We start from the raw sequence: 21,839 nt of genomic DNA on the forward strand, positions 1-21,839 counted from the left end.
ACTTCAAGTTCAGGAAGCACGAGTCCTCCAACTTCGCTTTTTTTTTTAGGATGTTTTTGGCTATTTGGTACCCTTTCCCCTTCCAAATAATTGAGTTTTCTATTTCTGTAAAATAGGCTGTTGGTATTTTGATTGGTATTGCATTGAATCTATAAATCAATTTGAGTTGAACTGACATCTTCATGATGTTTAGTCTTATAGTTCATGAACACAGAATGTCCTTCCATTTGTATTGGTCTTCTTTGATTTCTTTTAGCAATGTTTTGTATTTTTTGAACACAGATCTTCTACATTCCTGGTTAAATTAATTCCCAGATAGTTGAGTCTTTTTGTTGCTATTGTAAATGGAATTTTTTTCTTTCTTTTTTTTTTTTTTTTAAGATTTATTTATTTATTTAATTTCCCCCTCCCTCCCCTGGTTGTCTGTTCTTGGTGTCTATTTGCTGCGTCTTGTTTCTTTGTCCGCTTCTGTTGTCGTCAGCGGCACGGGAAGTGTGGGTGGCGCCATTCTTGGGCAGGCTGCTCCCTCCTTCGCGCTGGGCGGCTCTCCTTATGGGGCGCACTCCTTGCGCGTGGGGCTCCCCCACACGGGGGACACCCCTGAGTGGCAGGGCACTCCTTGCGCGCATCAGCACTGCGCATGGCCAGCTCCACACGGGTCAAGGAGGCCTGGGGTTTGAACCATGGACCTCCCATGTGGTAGACGGACGCCCTAACCACTGGGCCAAAGTCCGTTTCCCGAATTTTTTTCTTGATTTCCTCCTCAGCTTGCTCAATACTAGTGTCTAGAAATGCTACTGATTTTTTTGCATTGATCCTATCTTCTGTCACTTTGCAGAACTCATTTATTAGCTCAAGTAGCTTTGTTGTAGTAGATATTTGGGGTTTTCTAAATATGGTATAGTAGTTTGATATTATTTATGAACTCCAAAAAGAGATATTGATTATGTTTGTAAACTGGTCTGTTGCACTGGGCATGATACCCTTTAACTGATTTAAATTCAAAGGTTTTATATTTACTTGTTTAATCAAGATTAGGGCTTTAGATTCGACTACATTATTAGGGTGTGCAGGGTTGAGTCCCCGCCCCCTTGGTGGGCTATATAAATAGATGCTCAATCAAGAACATGGAAGTAAATACACAGAGAAGATACACAGAGGAAGAGAGACAGCAGCATAGACTTGGCAGAGGCCCCAGGAAGAGAGATGAGCCATTCACGGTGATAGTTTACAGCTGACCTTGTGAAAAGACCAGAGCAGCTGAGCACAGAAAGAAATGAGCTCCAGGGAAAGAGATGAGCCCTATGCCAGCCTCCAGCTGAGATTGGAAGAGGCTAAATTCATGGAGCCTTAAGAGAGAAGAGGAAGTCTGAACCCTCACAGACGTTACCTACCATCTTGCTTCAACACATGGCAACAGACTCTGAGTGAGGAAATACCTCTTATGGTACCTTTGTTGGACTCTCAAGGGCCTTGTAACTGTAAGTTTTTGCCCCAAATAAATAGCTTTTATAAAAACCAACAGATTTCTGTTTAAAGCACCCCTTTGGCTAACTAATACATATAGGATCACATCACCTGTGAATAGTGAGAGTTTTATTTCCTCTTTACCAATTTGTATGCCTTTTATTATTTTTTCTTGCCTAATTGCTCTAGATAGAACTTCTAGAACAATGTTGAATAACATTGTGACAGTGGGCATCCTTGTCTTGTTCCTGATCTTAGTGGGAAAGCTTTCAACCTCTCCCCATTGAGTACAATGCTGGTGGTGGGATTTTCATATATACTCTTTATTATGTTGACGAACTTTCCTTCTATACCTATCTTTTGAAGTGTTTTTTAAAAGACAAGATGGTGGATATTGTCAAATGCTTTTTCTGCATCATTTGAGATGATCATGTGGAATTTATTCCCCCTCTGATTTGTTAATGTGGTGTGTTATGTTAATTGATTTTTCTTATGTTGAACCACCCTTGCATACCAGGAATAAAACCCACTTGATCGTGATGTATAATTGTTTTTGTATGCTGTTGGATTCAATTTCCAAGTATTTTGTTGAGAATTTTTGCATCTACACTCATTTGAGAGAATGGTCTGTAATTTTCTTTTCTTGTAGTATCTTTGTATGGCTTTGGAATTAAGGTGACATTGAGATGATGGATACAGGCCATTATATATTTTGTCATAACTTACAAAATTGCATGGGTCAGAGTGTAAACTATAATATAAACTATAATCCACAGTTAGTGGCAATGCTTCAATATGTGTTCATCAGTTGTAACAAATGTACCACACTAATGAAGGATATTGATAATGTGGGAAAGTGTGGGAAGGGGAGAGAGTGGGCATATGGGAATCCCCTATATTTTTCATGTAACATTTATGTAATCTAAAGTTTATTTTAAATAAATAAATAAATGAAAAATAAATGTGATTGCTTTGTCGAATTCCTGTATTTCTTGTAAAGTCAATGTAAGTTGTGCATTTCTAGGAATTTGTCCATTTCATCTAGGTTGCCTAATTTGTTGACATACAGTTTCTCATAATATCCTCTTTTGATCCTTTTTATTTCTGTTGATTCATTCATAATGCTCCCCTTTCATTCCCGATTTTATTTATTTGCACCTTCTTTCTTTTTTCCTTTGTTAGTCTTGCTAAGTGTTTGTTAATTTTATTGATTTTTTCAAAGAACCACCTTTTGGTTTTGTTGATTTTCTCTATTGTTTTGTTGTTGTTGTTCTCAATTTCATTTATTTCTATTCTAATATTTGTTATTTCTTTCTTTCTGCTTGCTTTGGGATTGGTTTGTCATTCTTTTTCTAGTTTCTCTAGTTGTTCAATTAAATCTTTGATTTTAGCTCTTTCTTCTTTTTTAAATATAGGCAATTAGAGCCACAAATTTCCCTCTCAATACTGCCTTTGCCATACCCATAAGTTTTGATAAGTTGTGTTATTGTTTTCTTTTGTCTCAAGATAACTACTACTTTCTCTGGCAATTTCTTCTTTGACCCACTGATTGTTTAAGAGTATACGGTGTAGCCTCCACATATTTGCAAAATTTCCCCTTTCCTGCCTATTATTGATTTCCAGCTTCATTCCATTATAAGAAGAGAAGGTGCTTTGTATAGTTTCAATCTTCTTAAATTTATTGAGAGCTGGGTTATGGCCCAACATGTGGTCTATGCTGGAGAGAGATCCATGTGCACTTGAGAAGAATGTATAACCTGCTGATTTGGAATGCAATGTTCTGTATATGTTTATCAGGTCTAGCTTGTTTATCATATTGTTCAAGTTCTCTGTTTCCTTGTTGATATTCTATTCTATCTATAGGTGAGTGGCATGTTGAAGTCTCCAAGTATTATTGTAGAGACATCTATTTTTCCTTTAAATTTTGCCAGAATTTGCCTCGTGTATTTTGGGGCACCCTGGTTAGGTGCATAAATGTTTAAGACTATACATTCTTTTATTTTTTGAAAAAAGATTTATTTATCGCCCCCCGCCCCCACCATTGTCTGCTTGCTGTGCATTCTTCTGTGTCTGCTTGTCTTCTCTTTAGGCATCACTGGAAATTGATCCTGAGACCTTCCAGAGTGGGAGAGAGGCCCTGAATCTCTTGTGCCACCTCATCTTCCTGGTCTCCTGCATCTTGTATTGTCTCTCTTCTGTGACTCTTTCTGTTGTGTCATCTTGCTGCACCAGCTCTTTGCTAGGGCCAGCTTGCTGTGTGGGCCAGCACTCTGCGTGGGCCAGCTCTCTGCACAGGCCAGCTTGCCTTCACCAGGAGGCCCTGAGAATCAAAACCTGGACCTCCCATATGTATATAGGAGGCCAGTTGCTTGACCCACGTCTGCTTCCCTATACATTCTTAAAGTTCTACATTCTTCTCCTTCCTGGTGGATTATTCCTTTCATTAATATATAATGGCCTTCAGCATCTCTTATCACTTTTTTTGCATTTTAAGTCTGTTTTATCTGACACCAGTGTAGCTGCCCCTGCTATCTTTTGTTTACTATTTGCATGAAATCTCTTTTTCCAACCTTTCACTTTCAGTCTATTTGCATCCTTGGGTATAAGGTGAGTCTCCTGCAGACAGCATATGGATGGCTTATGCTTTCTTATCCATTCTGTCAGCCTATGTCTTTTTTTTTTTTAAGATTTATTTATTTATTTATTTCTCTCCCTCCCCCCCCCAGTTGTCTGTTCTCTGTGTCTACTTGCTGTGTCTTCTTTGTCTGCTTCTGTTGTTGTCAGCGGCACAGGAATCTGTGTCTCTTTTTGTTGCATCATCTTGTTGTGTCAGCTCTCTGTGTGCGGCGCCTTTCCTGGGCAGACTGCACTTTCTTTCCTGCTGGGCGGCTCTCCTTATGGGACGCACTCCTTGCTCGTGGGGCTCCCCTAAACAGGGGACACCCCTTCGTGGCAGGGTACTCCTTGCACGCATCAGCACTGCACATGGGCCAACTGCACACTGGTCAAGGAGGCCGGGGTTTGAACCGCGGACCTCCCATGTGGTAGATGGACGCCCTAACCACTGGGCCAAGTCTGCCGCTAGCCTATGTCTTTTGATTGGGGAGTTATGCTTTCAGAATATTCTCTTTATCTTTGGCATTTGGCATTCTGCATATTGTGTCTTGGGGTTAGATTTTTCTAACTGGAGGATGCTGTGTTTCCTGGACATGTATGTTCTTGTTTTTCATGAGAGTTGGGAAATTTTCAGCTATTATTTTTTCAAATACTCTTTCTGTCCCTTTCCCTTCTCATCTCCTTCTGGAACTCCCAAGACATGTATATTGGTGCACTTTGCTATTCAACTCCCTGAACTGCTACTCAATTTTTTCCATTCTTTTCTCTCTGTTCTTACTCTTCAATTTAGTTGTTCTTTCCATTACATCACTGATTTTTCTTACATGACTTAAAATCTGCTTTTGTGTGCCTCTATTGTATTTTTAATCTTACTTCTTGTGTCTTTCATTCCCATAAGCTGTTATTTTTCTATCCAAGATTTCAACTTTTTTTGTGTGTTCATTGTGTCTTCTTGTCTTTTATTTCTTTAAACTTTTTGTCCTTCAACTCCATGGTTTGATTTAGATATGTATGAACCTCACTGATTAGCTGTTTCAAGTCCTGTGTCTCATCTGGAACTTTGACTTGTTCCTTTGCTTGAGTCATAGTATCCTTTCACTTTGTATAGCTTGCAATTTTTTGCTGATGTCTAGGCATTTGATCCTGATGCTGAACTTACTCTGATATTCAGTTTCTTTCTTTTGCTTAGGGATTTACTGTGAAGTAGCTATGTGCTACCACTGTTCTTTGACTGTTGGTTCAACTTGTTCTAAATATTTAGGATTGCCCCTGCTTAACTGAGGAAGAACTTTTATCATTGATGTGGAGGCAGTGGCCATTGGAGGGTCTGAGTGGAGGGAGAGGGAAAAATAGGTGTCATATGGGGGCATTTTTGGGACATTGGAGTTGTCCTGTATGATGTTGCAATGATGGGTACAGGTCATTATATATTGTGTCATAACTTACAAAATTGCATGGGACAGAGTATAAACCATAATATAAACTATAATCCACAGTTAGTGGCAATGCTTCAATACGTGTTCATTAGTTGTAACAAATGTACCACACTAATGAAGGATCAATATCTGACCCCATCACACACATAGCCACTGGGCCTCAGCTTCCTCATCTGCAAAACTCTGAGAGGGTTGTTGTCCAGATTAGTTGAAATGACCCCTGTTAAGGTACATAGTGGGGGAACTCTTCCCACCACTGGTAGTAATTTTCAGTAAATGTCTTGATATGTAGAAAGCAAGTTACAGTGTCCAGAATGTCCCACCTTGAACTTGTGCCTTTCCCAACCGCTAAGAGGATCTGAATGGGACTAAAGCTTTACCTGACTCTACTGGCCAAATCGTGTGCCTTGCAAGATGCTGTGCCTTTTGAAAATTGATGCCCAGAACAGCTCCTTTATCCAAATGGTCCATACAGATGGGGCAAACTTTAGTGTTCATTCTCCCAGAGGGGATACTTTCAAAAAGTTAGCATGAAGCTAGCGTATAAGCCAGCAGGTGCCCTGCCATTTCCTGCTCATTCTCTACTCAGTGCTCAAAGTTAGCACTATGGGATGGAAGGATGGTGATCAGAGCACAGCAGCTATCACTGAAGTCACTTCTTCCAGCAAATTCTACCAAAACAAAACAAAACAAAACAAAAAACCCTGCTTAAATGGTTGCTGAGAATATGTGCTGACAACATACCTCATACTGGTGGTGAAATGAAATGGTTAAACACTAACATCTTTGATCCACTGCAACAGAGAGCATTTTATGGTGTAGGGCACAAAAGGTCATGAAGACCACATTTCTTTACTGTTCTGTGGTAGTTACTCTTCCCATCCAAAGCTATGCAGTGGCTATGTGGCAGGAGGTAGAGAGAATGCACTTAGCCTCAGGAGTGTCAAAATAAGAGGGAGAAGCCACTGGGGGTAATAAACAACCAGTCATTTGAGGGGCCATTTAAATTCAAGACTGCAAATTTCCTTACAGTGATTCTGGGGTTGATACTTAAAAGTGAACTTTGACTACTATTGTACTTGAGATGAGGGCTCTGGTTCAAGAAATGCATCATGGCTACATAGACTAGTATGAGACAAGAGGAGTGGGGGACTCACTGGAAGAGGCTCAGCAGACTTCGAGTGTTGTAAGAGAAAGAAGAGAAGAATCTAGATTGGACCATAATTTGTCCTCTTAGCTATGTCTATCAAAAGAATTGAGCTTCAGAACTCCAGGATATAACTGAGTAGTTTGTTATAAATAATTATTATATGCCAAAGTTAACTGTTTAGTAACATGGGTAGAGTTACATAGAATGAGTCTTACTCATTCTCCACAATTTCTTTTCATGTTTTCTTAAAGATTTCTAGATTTGATCAATCTTACCTGCATTAAGCAGTCAAGATTCTATGGCTTTCATGAAGGAGCATGTACCATTAAATTAGGCCCTTGATATTGATGGTTGTACTTATGAACATTTTCTCAAGAAAGTAAGCCTAGTATTATATATTGCCTAAGAGTTACCTCCTGAAGGCTCCTTGTTACTCTCTCTAAGCCAAACTCAGCAAAAAATGCACTACCTTCCTCCGGTGTGGGACATGACTCCTGGGATGAGCCTCCCTGGCACTGAGGGATTATTACCAAGTGCCAACTAACAATGCATTTGGAAAAAGATCTTGACCAAATGGGGGAAATATTAACTACAAATGAGTTTTTATGGCTATGAGATTTCAAAGTGAGTAAGGAAATCATTCCAGAGATTATGTTTATGCATGTCTCAGCAGGATCTCATTGACTGCCACAGTAAGCAGTGCTCAAACAGCAGAGCTCCTGAGGGCTGTAGAGACATCTAGACACTATAGACAGGACAGACACTCAGGAATTCAGCAACCTGCCAGTGGGCCTTACTTTGGAATATATACTCCCCAATCTATCAGAATTAGACTCACAATTTCCCTACACATTACTCTTTGACCCTTTGTATTTGAACCTATAATTAGCACTGTGAGGGACGAAACGGGGTTCCTGTTAAGGGACGAGCAGGGTCCCTGTTGCGGGACGAGTGGGGTCCCGTTGTGGGACGAGCGGGATCCCTGTTAAGGGACGAGTGGGGTCCCGTTGTGGGACGAGAGGGGTCCCTGGCGTGGGGAAGAAAGCCTCGTACGGCCGCTGAGGCTTCCCTCGGGGGCTCCGAAGGCGTGGAGGGCGCACGACCCAGGAAGAAGTCGCGGAGACAGACTGATGGCACAAGTCTGGTTTATTGCGGAGGGGGATGCAGATTTATAGGATTGGGGAGTGGTGTGGCGGGTTCTGATTGGCTAGGGCAAATGCTGTTTCCATATAAGGCAATGTTCTGGCATTGGGCTAGTGATTGGCCAGTAGAGTATGTGCTAACTCTTGATAGGCTGAAGCTGTTGCTGGGCAAACAGCGTACTAAGAGATTAGGTTTAAGGGAGGGGGGAGGGGAAGTGAGAGCTGGGCTAGGCAGAAGATAGGAAGGGGGAGGGCGGTGCCGGCTAGCCGTTAGCAGCAAAGGCCTAGTCAGGCATGGTCACCTTGTCTAGGCCCAGTGGGCAGAGGCGGTGTCACCTCTTGCCGCACTGTTTGCCACTGAGGCAAGCCGGGTGCCCCTCCTCCCACAGCACTGTACTCATTAAATATGTGTCCCAGAGACTTAAATCTTCAGTTTGTTCATATGCCAGTTGAGCCCTGAATCTCAGCAAGAGCTGCAGCAACTACTCTCCAGTTCATCGGACTCACCCAGGACAACTAACAAAAGGATGATGATGGACAACACCCATCCCAATAAACAGAAAGTATCTACAACTGCAAGCAAGACAGTTCCATCCATCTGCCACGTGGGATCTGGGTACCCTCTCAATCAGAGGTATCACCATCCCAAAATCCTCAAGAGTGAGGTGTGAACAGATGTGAGAGGGGAATGCAACTGTGGACTTAAGTAGACTTATGATTATTCTAGCAATGGAAGAACGTGTACCATTGATATAAAGGCAGTGGCCACTGGAGGTCCTGGGGCAGGGGAAGAGGGAAAAGTAGGTGTAACATAGGGTACTTTGGGGATGTTGGAATTGTCCTGCAACATTGTAGTGGTGGATGCAGGCCATTGTACATTTTGTCAAAACCTATGATGGGAAGTGGATGTGGTTCAAGTAATAGAGCTTCCGCCTTCCATATGGGAGGACCTGGGGTCATCCCCAGGACCTCCTGGTGAAAAAGAAGAGAAAGTGTGCCATCACAGTGAGCCAGTGCCCGCATGAGTACCTGTGTGGTGAGCGCAAGTGCCCATGCAAGTGAGTCAAGCAGCAAGATGATGACTCAACAAAAGAGAGACAAGGGGAGAGTCAAGGTGAAGCACAGCAGAGACCAGGAACTGAGGGGGTGCAATTGAATCCTGGTGAATCCTAGAGGAGAGAAAATGAGAAGAGAAGACAACATAGACAACAAAAACAGCAAGGTGGGAGCAGGGGAAGAGGGAAAAATAAAAATTTAAAAATTAAAAAAGAACACCTATGAGATTATGCAGTGCAAAGTGTGAACTATAATGTAAACTATAGTCCATGGTGGGTAGCAGTGTTCCAATATGTGTTCATCAATTGTAGCAAATTAATGACACTAATGAAGGATGTTGTTAATGGGAGAATGTGAGGGAAAGGGAAAGTTTGGGGTATATGGGAATCTCCTCTTTTTATATTTTTTTGAATATTTTTATTGCCCTATATTTTTTATGTAACATTTATGTAATCTAAAACTTCTTTAAAAGTTAAAAATTAACTAAAAACAACCAAACAAACCTTCTAGGGCTGGTAATGACTAATTGCTTCAGCTTGACTAATTGCTTCAGCTTATTCTGTCTGACAGGATTCAATCTTTCCTTATCTCTACTATTCCTGTTTAAGCTCTGTGGTTTCTTCCTTTTTGATCCATGAGAACTGACTCTTCATTTCTACTCTATAATAAAAGAATTGTCAAAAAGCAAACTACCAAGGGGTGAACTTCTGAACTGTGCTTTGTTACAGTAGGAGACTCTGTAAAATAGCAAGTCATTCTGTTTGTGAACTGTCAGACCATGATGCTACTTTCTTTTTCACAGGAAGTTGTGCAATTCTGGAATTTTATCCGTGAGTGCAGTCAGGTGTAGAATTCCAGTAACGAGCACATTGATTTGACCTAGCATGGTGCATTCATTGCTAATCTTCTATCTCCTCTGTTGGTCTGTTCAGGTTTATTCAGGGAAGGATCACTTAGACAGGGCTTTGGCTCCTCCTATGCCTTTGGCTGCCCATTGTGGGTCATGGCCCTGCTCACAGTTCCCAGAATGTAGAGAAACCACAGGCAGGGGATGAAAGAAATGCCTTATGGTGTAAATGCCTACAGTACTGTGGGAAAGGGACTTTTACAAATTATGTAAAGATTTCAATTATTTCTTCATTCATGTTCTCTCATTACCTTGAATGATGTAGTAGTCAAATCATATGATTTATTAACAATGAAAGAGAGTAACAGCATTAGAGTTATTTTTACAAAAAATTAAAGAATAGTCACTAAGTTTGATTGCATAGAATGTCAATGTGTGACTTCTTTTGAAGACATCCATGACCTCATTCCTTCTTGTTTTTATCCCGGGCTGGGTTCAGTATCTCTCTACCGGGTAGTACCTTCTTCTAGAGCCACTCTTGAGCATTGTTTATCCTCAGTAATGCACTTAAAGTAAATTTTTGTTTTCTTCTTTGATATATGTATGTATTTGATCTTTAATTTATGCTATGCTATAGAACACTTCCCATAGTCAGTTGTTAATAAATTTTTAAAAATTTATTTTGAAAAGTCACCTTTGTGTCACTGAATGTCTACTTGAATGTCTTAGACAGTAGCCCAGAGCTATAGCACAGGCTTACAGTGATTTTGTGGGTCTCACACCCACAGGAATGGATTAATTAAACAACATAATCTTTTTTGGGATTCCCAAATTCAGCCTGTCACGGGCTAAGTTCACCTGTATTTCACGGATTCATTTAAGTATAATATTGAAGAGTGGAGGTAGTATTGTTGATTTTGTTCAATGTGATGATAGTATTACTATTATATTAATTTTTAGAAGTTCTCCGTTAGATATAAAAATTGAAGTATCAATGGGTAGAAGGACATGATATATGGAATTTCCTTGATAATATTCTAGGAATTCATGTATTATGTTGGTAAGAAGTTAAAAAGTAAAAAAGAATGAAAAGTCTAATGTGGTCCCAATTCTTATGTTGAAGACCATTTACCTAATCCTTTATTTCAAGTAGTCTTACATATTGTACAAAGCAGAAGCTGTTTGTTAACCAACCCTAGAGATATTTCTAGTCCCTTCTCTCTTGTTACTTCCAGTGTAAAGGCTGCAAAATCTCTTTCTTGACTCCCTTGTAGGTAGAAGTAGGCAGACAACATGCTTTTTGTCCAATGAGACATAAGCAGAAGTTGGCTGTGGGCTCGTGGGAAGATTTTTTTTTAGACTTTTTATCAGAGAACTTGTGAGCTTACAAAATAATCATGAATAACATGCAGAATTCCCATACATTACACCTCCACCAACACCTTGCCTTGTTGTGGATATTTGTTACAGATTATGAAAGAACATCACCAAAATATTACTAACTATGGTCCATAGCTTACATTTTGTATATTTTTCTACATATCCCCTGTATTAGTCAGCTAAAGGGTGCTGAAGCAAAGTACCAGAATTCTGTTAACTTTTATAAAGGGTATTTATTTGGGGTAAAAACTTACAGTCACTAGCCCTAAAGAGTCCAACTCAAGGTACCATAAAAAGTACTTTCTCACCCAAAATCATTGGCTACCTGTTGGAGCAAGATGGCGGACATTGGCTAAAAGGGTTCAGCCTTCCTTCTTCCTCTTAAGGTTCCTTGGTTCCTGCTTCTTCTAATCTAGGTTGAAGATGCTATAAGCCTTATCTCTCTCCCTGGGGCTCATTTCTGTCCAGTCTCAGCTGCTCAGTTCTCTTCACAAGTTATAGACTGTCCGGCTCATCTCTCTTCCTGAGACCTCTGCCGTGGTTAATGAGCTGTCTCTCTTCCTCTGTGTTCTTCTTCTCTGTGTGTTTACTTCTGTGTGAGAGTCTGTTTTATTCCTACCATGGTGGTGGGGACTCAACCCTGCATGCCCTAATGATGTGGTCAAATAAAAGCCCTAATCTTGATTTAATAAAGTAAAAGTGAAGCCTCTGAATCTAATTCAATTTAATACATGAGGAACAGACCAGTTTCCAATATCTATTTTTGGCATTCATAAACAATATCAAGCTCCTACACCCCCATATAATTAACATCATGTATCAGTATTGTACATTTGTTATAGTGTTCGTGAGAGAATACTATCCTATTTCTACTGTTAACCACAGTTCTTGGGAATAATTTTTGCTTTCCTGAAATAAAAAAAAGGAGGAGATGTGGAGTGCTTTCCTTTTTCTTTCTTCTCTGTCTTCAACGTGGATGTAATATCTGAAGCTTCAGTAATCATCTCACAATATGAGGCAACAGTTGTGAGGAAATGTCCAAAGGAATTAGAGACACTGTCCTTCACATCATCAAGTTGCTGAACAAACCCTAGCAGCCATCCACCTCCCAACTTTTTTCTTATATGAGACAAACAGAATTACTAATCCTCTGTTAGCTGAGTTTTCTGTCACACATGGTAGAACACATGCTAATATTGCCAAGTAACAGGCCAGAGGATGGGTCCTTATTTTTGGCACTGGAAAACTACATTTGGTAGTTGGCGGTCTTCTATGTCTAAGGCACAGTATAACAAATGGATTTACATTTGAAAGACTGATTTAATTTAATTTAATTTTATAATATTTGTGAATGTTGCAGTTTAGGGTAAGTCTTGAACTGTGTACTCTTTTTTTCTAATTGCATGAGATTTCAGTTTGCATGGTTCTCTGCCCCTCTTGCCTACCCCACTGTCAGTTGTTAAATGGCTTGTTATACCACTACAGTGTCATTGTTTACAGAAATAAGAAGCAGCTCACACAGAAAATTTATCAAGAAAACTTTTATTTAAAACTAGTTTTTCTGGTACATCATCATGAAAGTCTTTAGCCAGTCCCTCCATCATTCCTTCCTCCTTAGAGTTTTTCTTCTTCAGCAGTTTTAGCTTTGCTCATGGGCTTGTCAGCATTCATATCAGGCAGAGATTTATGTTAAATCAAAGAAAGTTAAACAAACTTGATGTTATACAATAACATGCAATTCTAAGTTAGAACATTACATTTAAATGGTGGCATACATGTAATGTTAAATGTATAAATGTTATATGTCTCAACAACATCCTTAGCCACAAAAAGATTACTTATTAAATTGATGACAATTTAATAAAATTGTTGTCACCTTCCCATGTAATCAGATCACCTGTATATCCAATCAAATTTGACATTATGTCCTTTTTTTTTTTTTTTTAATGCAAAATCTAGTTTCCCAAAGAAGCAATACTGTAAATGGAAGATTTACTTCTTGGACAACACACCAAAGTCTCTTTTGACTTTAAAGGTAATTTAAACTTTACAGAAACCTCGGTAGAAACAGAAAAGTATAAAAAGAAAATAAAACTCATAATTTCATCATCCAGAAGAACTGCTGTTAATATTTTATTAAGCTATGTTCAGTCTTTATCTCTCTATAAAATTCAGATAGTATTTCATATACCATTTTGTAGACCGTTTTAAAAATCACTCTGTATTGTGTTACAAGCATTTTCCCATTAAAAACTTTTAAGGCATGATTTTAAAATTGGATAACACTTTGGGTTATTATTGTAGCAAAACTTAGAGTAGATCATTTAGCTTGTTTTTAGTTTTTCACCAGCATAAAACAATGTTGTGATAAATATTTTTCTGCATTGTTGGTAATTTCCTGAGATCAATGACCAGATTGAACTACTGAGTCAAAACATTAGGTTCCTTTTCTTGGTTCTTTCAAGAGCTGTAGAACTAGTTCATATTTTTACCAAAGTGTATCCATATATTCATCTCACCACAACTATTATTGATTCTATTATTCAACAAAAGGTATCTTTGCCAAATTGATAGCTTTCTTCACCCCCAAAATGTACCTTATTATTGTTTAAATGTCATTTTTAAGTGATTTGATTATTCTTGAGGTTGATTATTCTTGAGTTTCAAAGCCAATTGTTAGTATTTCATGTTCTGTGAATTGTCTGTTCAAATGCCTTATACAGATCTTATATGAATCTGGAAAATTCATTTAACCCTAGTCTTTTATCAGATCAGGAACAATTACCTAAGATTAAGGAAGAAAATAAAACCATCATATCTTGGTCATCTCAAAATAATAATCTTTGAATGAATGAGTGGTGTGTCACATCATGTAAATTTTCAGTGAACCAGACAGTCTTAAATAACAGTGTATTTATTTAAATACAATCACTTTTAATTGATTTAGCGAAAAGCTCTTTGCTTTCAAGTACTGTGTAAGTACTTCCAACATCAGTGTGAACAGTAACATGGCAATGAAATATCCAGGTTCCAACATCTCTTGGGAACATTTTTAAGGTTTAATAGACTCCAGGGAGGGGGGGTTTCATAAACATCAGAGTGATAGTGTCCCGAATCCTCAACAAGGACATCAAGTGATTGGGCGCCTCCCTCCTACATGGGAGGTCCCAGGTTCAGTTTCTGGTGCCTCCTGAAAAGAAAAAAGAAGACAAAGTGACACAAAGCGCAAACTGTGAACACAAACAACAAGGGGGCAGGAGTGGGAATAAATAAAATAAATCTTAAAAAAATAAAACAAACATCTTACCATTTGCTGTAACTCCTCAATTTCTAAAATACTTTCTTAGATGAAAACTGTAAAAATATCAGGGATAGCCAATCATTACAGCTATGTTTTTTTTCTTTCCTTTGAGTATAATTGAGGATTTGGAGAAGGAGTGGGTACCAGAACATCCCAGTGTTTTCCCCATAAACAGACCACAAGGAAAACATCTTACATTAAAAAGGTACCTGTGTAGGTGTAAGTGACCTTGCCAACATCCCATATAAGACAACATTGAGTTCAAGGAAGCTTGTGATTTCAGAGAACTTCTGGTTACAAAGACGCCAAAGGTTCTCACTGAAATGTTTCTAATTGTCATGTTGGTGATAGGAGGGCTGGTCATATCCCAAGACACAACTATATCAGGAAATTCTCAGCTGTGAAGGGAGAGGGAGACAGAAAAACTATTTAGATGTTCTGGCACCTGCAGCCCCATCTGCCTGCCAGGGCATGGTAATGAGGATATCTCATGCCTAATTTCTCCCCTAAGTAGAGAGCCTGATGTTTAGAAAAGGACCACAGTAGCCTACTTTGAGTTTGAAAGATGAAGCCCCAGGTCTGGTGCAGATGTATTACGAGGAGAGGAAAAGGGAGATGAATTGCTCTGCACAATAAAATGAGAGGTGTTTGAAGGAAGTAGGGACCAGGATTGCAGCTCAAGAAGGGGTTCAGCATAATTTGAGGAGACAAAATCTGTTAGGAGAGTCTTCAGAGGGAGACTGTGGAGAAACCAGTCATGAGGGTGAGGGTAAAGGGGGAGAGAGCCAGGGTTCTCACCATGGCCATAGTGGGGGGATATTAAAAACAGAGCATCGAACGTCAAATGCTAGGTGTTTGTATGGGGTAGTGTTGCAGAAAAAGCCCTCATTTATCTCCAGACCTTCTCTACAAGTCTATGATTCACACTGGCCTTGCTTTACTGTTTGCTTAGGTGAGTCAAAGGAAATGGAATGAATTCCATTTTTGGAATTGCACAGAGATGTGGAAAGATACCAGCTTCAGGAGGTGAGAGGCAGGGGAGATGAGCAGAAGCAAGAAATTAGATTTTTGAATGACTAGAAGAAATGTAGGTCCTCAAGACTGCTTGGAAATATTGGAAAGTAGAGAGGAGGGAGGTTGATGCCAAGTTTCTCACCGCATGCAGAGTGGTGGCTTGAGCCATTCTTATTTGGGAAGATTGCTTTTTCATCAAAGGGGAAAAGGATACACGTGCATAGAATACATTTCCAAGATGTCAGAAAGGTAGAGAATTATATGAAAAGTCTTTAACTACAGATTGACAGCTCCCATAGCACCAGTAAATGTGCAATATGTACCTGCAGTCCTGACTCCTAGGGAGACCTTAGCCATAGGGAACGGACTATTATATAATTGGTCCTAAATCATACATTTATATAAAGGATTAGGATAATGAAATAAGAAAATGCTCTTTAGGTATATAAATGATACTACCTTGGATAATGAAAATGGAAGGATAAAATTTTAAATACTTATAATAAGTTAGAGAGAAATGGCCAGTCAAAAGTGGCCATTTTAAAAAAAACACATTTGTAAGGAAGTATGACTGGTGGGGTGAGGAGAAACAGTTCAGGCTGGAAACATAAAGAGACTGACCAAGAATACATAAAATAGAAAAAAAATGAAAATAGTACTAAAAAAAGTTATTATGAAACCAGTTGACAACTAGTCCCACATTTCTATTTTACAATGAATATTGAGGGAATGATAGAATTAGAAAATCACTACTTTGTAAACCTCATTATGAAAATTGGTTCTGGCAAGAATCATCAATAGCTGCTCTTTAAAACTATTAGGGCAATCAGATGTGGCTCAAGTGATAGGGCCTCTGCCTACCATATGGGAAGACCCAGGTTCAATCCCTGGGCCCTCCTGGTGAAGAAAAGAAGAGAAAGCGTGCCTGCACGGCGAGCCAAGTGTCTGCATGGGTGCCAGTGTGGTGAGTTGAGTGCTCACACAGCAAGCTGAGTGCCCATGTGGTGAGCCAGTGCCCACACAAGTGAGTCACACAGTAAGATGATGACACAACAAAAGAGAGATGAAGGGGAAAGTCAAGGTGAAGCACTGCACAGACCAGGAGCTGAGGTGGTGCAATTGGCAAGGAACCTCTCCACATCAGAGGTCCCCAGGATCGAATCCTGGTGAATTCTAGAGAAGATAGACAAGAAAAGAAGACAAAAGAGAAATAGATACAGAAGATCATACAGTGAATGGACACAGAGAGCAAAAACAGCAGGGGGGGAAGGGGAGGGGTAGGGAAAGGGGGAGAGGGAGGGGAGGAGGACCAAGAAAAAAGAGGCAGAGATGCTCTTTTGATTTTAGGAGAGATAATGACAATGGCAACCAAATGTAATGTATAAACCTTGATTAGATCCTGGATTTAAAATATGTATAAATATACAATTTTATAACTATATATAAAAGTTATAAAGATATTTGGGAGCAATTGGGGATATTTGAATAGAATGTGTTATATTAATGTTGATTTTTGGGGGTGTGTGAATATTAATGTGCTTGCGGTGGAGACTGTCCTTAATTTTAGGATACACATGCTTTAGTATTTAGGGGCAAAGTGTCACAATGTTTGCAGTTGGTTCAGGAAAATAAAGATATGTACAGAAAACAAACAATACAAAATATATATGGTGTTCAGGGCACTTTTCTTTTACATTATCGAGAGTTTGAAAATTTTCTAAAAGTTGGGAAAGAGTGAATCTAAAGATTATAAAAGTCTTATTTTTAAAAAAGATTTATTTATTTATTTATTTATCTCCCCTTCTCCCTCCCCCCGTCCCAGATGTCTGTTCTCTGTGTCCATTTGCTGCGTGTTCTTCTTTTGTCGTGTCTGTTGTTGTCAGCAGCACGGGAATCTTGTGTCTCTTTTTTTTGTTGCATCATCTTGTTGTGTCAGCTATCCGTGGGTACGGCACCACTCCTGGGCAGGCTGCACTTTCTTTTGCACTGGGCGGCTCTCCTTACCGGCACACTCCTTGCGCCTGGGGCTGCCCTATGCAGGGGCACCCCTGCGTGGCGCGGCACTCCTTGCGTGCATCAGCACTGCACATGGGCCAGCTCCACATGGGTCAAGGACGCCCGAGGTTTGAACCGTGGACCTCCCATGTGGTAGATGGATGCCCTATCCACTGGGCCAAGTCTGCTTCCCATAAAAGTCTTATTTACATGTCGAGCAACATCAAATTAGAATGAGAAATGCACTTTATTCATTCACAAACATTTCTCCAATGTCTATGGGATATAAGGAGCTGAGTGTGTAATTATTTACTTATGCATTATATATTATAGATTGCATGTAATGAACCTCAGTTCTGACTTGGTCACTTCCTTGCTGGTCATGTTATCTGGCCATTTTACCCCCAATAATTGGTTTACAATGCATCACAGTTATTAAACTCAGTTACTGAGGCTCTTACCTTGTGCTCAAAGCTGTGGCCATGAAAGTGAATCAAGTGTGGGTCAATTCACCCACTATGCCAGTAGGATACCAATTCACCTCATCCCCAGTGTGCAGTGTCAGACCTTGGTTATTTCCAAACATTCTTGCAGTAATTGCTGCAAAGGACAGAGTTTGTTATTTGTATCAAAGATTTGAAATAATGTGGAAATGAGACACTTACTTTGCTTTAACACGGTCTGGTTGGACTTGACTATTTCACAACTAAAGATACTTAATTTAGTGGGGTGAATATGAAAATGTTCTATGTATTTAAAATGTGTATATATTAACTTGACATCAGAGGCTTAGAATATTAAGAGAGTATATTCTCATTTAAGTCTGACTTTGTGATTTGTCACTCATGTGGATGCAATGGCCATTTACGTGAGTTCCAGATTTCTTGTCTTGTCTTCCCTCCCTACTCTAATCCCCTACTGGTGTCATCTCCAAAGGTGTACATACTGCCCAAGGGTAATAGGAAGAAAATGTGAAAATTATACATATATCATTTTTTTTCACTTTTGTATTTTGTGTGAACCTTTAAAAATGCATAAAGTACATTGATACAGTGCTATAAGCATATGATTTATAACTATATATCTATGGAGGTGTGTCAACGGCAGCTCATGAAGAAATGAAAAAATCATACAGACCAGGGTTCAGGGAAGCAGATTAAATGCCATTGGCAAGTTTATTGTAACAAGTCATCATATGTGTACAATTCCAAACAATGTTCTATTTAGCAAAAAGGCCCTAGCAACGCTATAGTTAAAAACTTGGCAAACGCTATGCACATTGATCTTAACATGTACCTACACAATGAGGAACAAGGAGTCACTGTCTCCTTTCACTGACTTCTTTCTGAGCCATTTATTTCCATGCCAACTGCAAATATTTCTGTTTAAAGCAGTCATGTCAAGTATCCCAGCATGCTTGATGCTGGCCAATACTCCAACATGTCCCCCTTTTATTTTATAGCTAGGTAACTGTGCCTATCTTAGGTTGTCTTCCTCTGAAGATCTTACCCATCATTGACTACCAGTTAAGCACCTGCTATGGGGGTTGTTGTTGTCTTAATATGGCTCGAGATGCAGAATGTTGTTCCATATGATGTTTTGCCACCAACCAAGATTTCCATACTATTAGTATCACTAAAAACAGTAAACAGTACATGATAAGGTCATGAAACGTAGGAATCCATTGTTTCCACCAAGGGACAGGATTTAATGATTTTAACTCTTTAATCATTTCATTCCACATATCTGATGTTTCTATCTCTAAATTTGATTGAGATATTAATATAGCTTTCTGTTGCAATGCCTGAATTTGCTGAGTTATATTAGAATGTTGATAGCCTAACAAATGTTTTCTGATTCTATTCCATTCCTCTGAATCATTCCACTTTAAAGGAGTAACACAAAAAGAACTTTGATTATAATCACATTTTAAAGCTAATTGCATTTGCATCTTATATACTGTATCCCCAGTATGTGTGACAGCGTTTTCCAGATCATTAACACGGTTGGATAATTTGCAACACTCTTTCCCTGGTGTCACTATATCACAGGGTATCTAAATGTACGGGAAACATAAAAAAGTGGGTTACTGAACTACTAAAAGATCATCATTCCAATTGTCCAGATCTCTGTCACAGTTCTCCTCATCCCTTCCAAGAGCAGGAGGGGTCCGATGTCACAGTACTTGGATTGAGCAAAAAGGACACTCATGGGTGATATTCATGAGCCACTCAGCTTCTTTCAGGTCTCAATGATATGGCTCTGGATCTTCACGAAAGCACCTGCCTCAACAGTCCTGAAAGGGGTGTTAGAGGAGTGGGCAGGGAATAACAGACAGTTACCTGTTACTACTAGCAGGTATCCCGGATGTTTTTCCATAGATCTGAGGGTGATTTACAACAGTCCATCATTTCTGTCTTGCTTTTAATATTTGCAGTCCACCCCGGAATAGGACAGGCAGTCTTCAGAGTGACCAGACACTATTGGGTTAAATCTTTCACTTTCAGCAGGGCCTCCTATGCTGCACACAATTACTTTTTTATCTTGTACTTTTGGCCTCTTTCCAGAATTGTGATTAAAAACCAAGGGGTACTTGTTTAGAATGTTGCCTTTGCCAAAAACGCACCCAAAGCCAATATTGGTGCTGGCCACATCCAATTCACAGGCTAAGTTAATGTCCACCTTTTCCCTCCCTTTTGTTATTATTTAAGGGAGCTTGCTGGAGGTTTTCCTACTTCCATGAAGGACTTTATTACATACAATGGTTTTAATATTTGAGCTAAATGAGGGATGAAAGATTTTTAGTATTTTAACAATATTACAAACTCTATTAACATGAGAAAACATTGTACTTTGTTAATTACAATGGAGGGTATGGTTTGTTTTACCCAACCAAACAACATTTAAGAATTTGATAGAGCAGTAGGGACCTTGCAGCCTGTTCTAATTGTTTCCCTATTTTAGGCTTTTAAGATAGGATACTATTATTTCTAATGTTTCTTTTCATTTTTGGAAAGAGCATTACTGGTTAACAATGTCATCAGTAGGGTTTCAGCCACAGATTTTTCCTACAAAGTCAGATTTTTAAAAATCGCCCGTGCCAGGACAGATGGTTGGGCTATGCACATAGCCTCGGGGAAGCACTGCAGAAGTTCATTGTTCGGTCCTCCACAGATAGGGGAATGCAGGGTGGCTTTTCTGTTTAAGAGGATAGTAAAGAAAGTTTTAGCAAGTTTTAAAACAAAGTGAGAGTGACACAGTTGGATATTAATTTCTTGCAACAAACTAGCAGTATTTGGGATTGCTGCATACTACAGTGTTGTTACTTTAACTGATGATAAGAGGTTGTTTTTGTGACACACACTTTTTTATAATAAATTGTTATTATAATTAGCCATATTGTACTTTTGTTTAATATAGTACTAAAATACTGGTAAATTTATACACTCTCAAGTATTCACATGAACTTTTACTCATGCAACTTTAACAGAGGGTTAAAAAATCCTTTCAATTTTATAACACTTTTAAACGCCTTCCATTCAACTTATAACATATTAAATGAACTCAACTATTTTATTACTATAATATTTCTTTCAAGGTAAAAGAACAAATCTCTTGTAACCAGTTTGAAATAAAAAGCTACTTTTCAGGATTTGATTTTGAGAAAGCGGGTTTGAACATTATGTTCCTTTAAAAGAGATAAGGGGAAGCGGACTTGGTCCAGTGGTTAGGGCGTCCGTCTACCACATGGGAGGTCCACGGTTCAAACCCTGGGCCTCCTTGACCCATGTGCAGCTGGCCCACGTGCAGTTCTGATGCGCTCAAGGAGTACCCTGCCACGCAGGGGTGCCCCCGTGGAGGGGAGCCTCCACACGCAAGGAGTGCACCCCATTTTAAGGAGAGCTGCCCAGTGTGAAAGAAAGTGCAGCCTGCCCAGGAATGGTGCCACTCACATGGAGAGCTGACACAACAAGATGACGCAACAAAAAGAAACACAGATTCCCATGCCACTGACAACAACAGACGCGGACATAGAAGATGCAGCAAATAGACACAGAGAACAGACAACTGGGGCGGGGGGAGGGGAGAGAAATTTAAAAAAAATAAAAGAGATAAGACCTTTTCTTCTTCAAACACTCAGGAAATGATAAGCGTAAAGCACAAGAATCTATTTTGATAAAACAGACTTTCTTTGTATACTGATTATTTAGGATAAAAACTTTTTATAATCTTTTGCTAAAACTGAGTAATGACTTGAGAAACTTTGAGAAAGAACAAAATTTTGACTTTGCATTAGTATACTACTTGATACTAAACCTTTTAAAAATTTTATAGATAGATTCATTAACTTTTACTTAACCTTAACATTAAAAATTTCTTTTCCATGCACCTTTTGCACATTCTATATTTATTCAGGTTTAGTCCCACATTTTGC

General features: G+C 39.3%; 1 long non-coding RNA gene across 1 annotated transcript; it reads right to left on the reverse strand.

The window, feature by feature from the left end:
• Nucleotides 1-13,992: 13,992 nt before the first annotated feature.
• Nucleotides 13,993-20,687, reverse strand: LOC131278179 (uncharacterized). Its single transcript, XR_009185432.2, has 3 exons — nt 19,747-20,687; nt 17,866-18,004; nt 13,993-14,284 (listed from the first exon to the last, which is right to left on the reverse strand). It is a non-coding gene; the product is annotated as an uncharacterized lncRNA (long non-coding RNA).
• Nucleotides 20,688-21,839: the final 1,152 nt, after the last annotated feature.

Source organism: Dasypus novemcinctus, chromosome 4, assembly GCF_030445035.2.
Source record: "Dasypus novemcinctus isolate mDasNov1 chromosome 4, mDasNov1.1.hap2, whole genome shotgun sequence".
Classification (NCBI taxonomy): domain Eukaryota; kingdom Metazoa; phylum Chordata; class Mammalia; order Cingulata; family Dasypodidae; genus Dasypus; species Dasypus novemcinctus.